The following is a 1,299-nucleotide window of genomic DNA, read 5'->3' as shown; positions in this document are numbered from 1 at the left end:
ATGGTGTTGGGTTGAAATTTGCAACCTTTTGATCAACATGGTACTTACTACATTGGTGCAACTTCCACTACCAATGACAAGACTACAAGAAGTTCTCTTGGCTAAACACCGGTGTTTATTACACACAAAGGTAGAATATTTGGAAAAGTGACTAAATTATAATCAATGTAGGCTAATATATATATAAAGCAATTCTTAGAGCAGCGAGCTATTCAAGACAATCAAAATAAGGTAATTATGAAGTAACAACAAAATAAAACAAAGAAATGATCAAACAAACAACGAACACAATTATTTTTGGATAGAATTGGAGATTAAAAAAATGAATTCCAAAAACGAAGGTGGTTAAGATTTTGAGTAAGAGAATGATCTACCTTTCCTTTTTACTAAATACGAGTAAATTCAGAAGTTATTTGAAGGGTAAATTATGAAAAATATATACATACGGCTGAAAAGAAAACTTCCAATCATAAAATTCTTATGATTTTATCCAAGTCAAATTCTTCTTTCAAATCATCTTATTACTTGATGAATCATGCATATTGTCGATGATAGGCCTAAATATATTTTAACAGTTAAAGTATATCAATAAATAAACGTGAATATAGGTCAACGGATTATGTCATGTATCATCAACCAAAATGTCAAATATTCAAATTTCTCCATCGGCATGTGTTGTTGAACTAAAAAAAAGTTACATCAATAACTTTTAAACTTTCAATGACATAACTAACTCGCTAGTAGATGTTGTCTGCTTTGGCTTGTTATGTATCGCTATCAGCTGCACAGTTTTAAAACTCGTCCACTAGGAAGAGGTTTCCACACCCTTATAATGAATGCTTCGTTCCCCTCTCCAACTGATGTGGAATCTCACAATCCACTCCCTTTGGGCTCTAGCGTCCTCGCTAGCACACCGCTGGTGCCTAGCTCTAATACCATTTGTAACAGCCCAAACTTATTGCTATGAGATATTATCGGTTTTGGCCCATTACGTATCGCCATCAGCCTCATGGTTTTAATACACGTTCACTGTGAAGAGATTTCCATGCTTTTATAAAGAATGCTCATTCCTCTATCCAATCGATATGGGATCTCACTACCATTTACAGTGCTATATTTGCGACGACAAATATATCATTTAAGTAACTTTCAAATACTTTGTTTATGGTATGTGCTATAGGCTGTTTCAAAGTATTTTTCCTTTTGTTTTTGTTTCTCTTTCCTTCCTTTAAAAAAAAAAAAAAAAAAAAAAACTCATTTAGTAAATATTATACATATACATATACATATATATATATA

The sequence above is a fragment of the Cucurbita maxima genome, unplaced genomic scaffold, assembly GCF_002738345.1.
Source record: "Cucurbita maxima cultivar Rimu unplaced genomic scaffold, Cmax_1.0 Cma_Scf00051, whole genome shotgun sequence".
Lineage (NCBI taxonomy): Eukaryota > Viridiplantae > Streptophyta > Magnoliopsida > Cucurbitales > Cucurbitaceae > Cucurbita > Cucurbita maxima.
Note: the sequence above shows the minus strand (reverse complement) of the source record.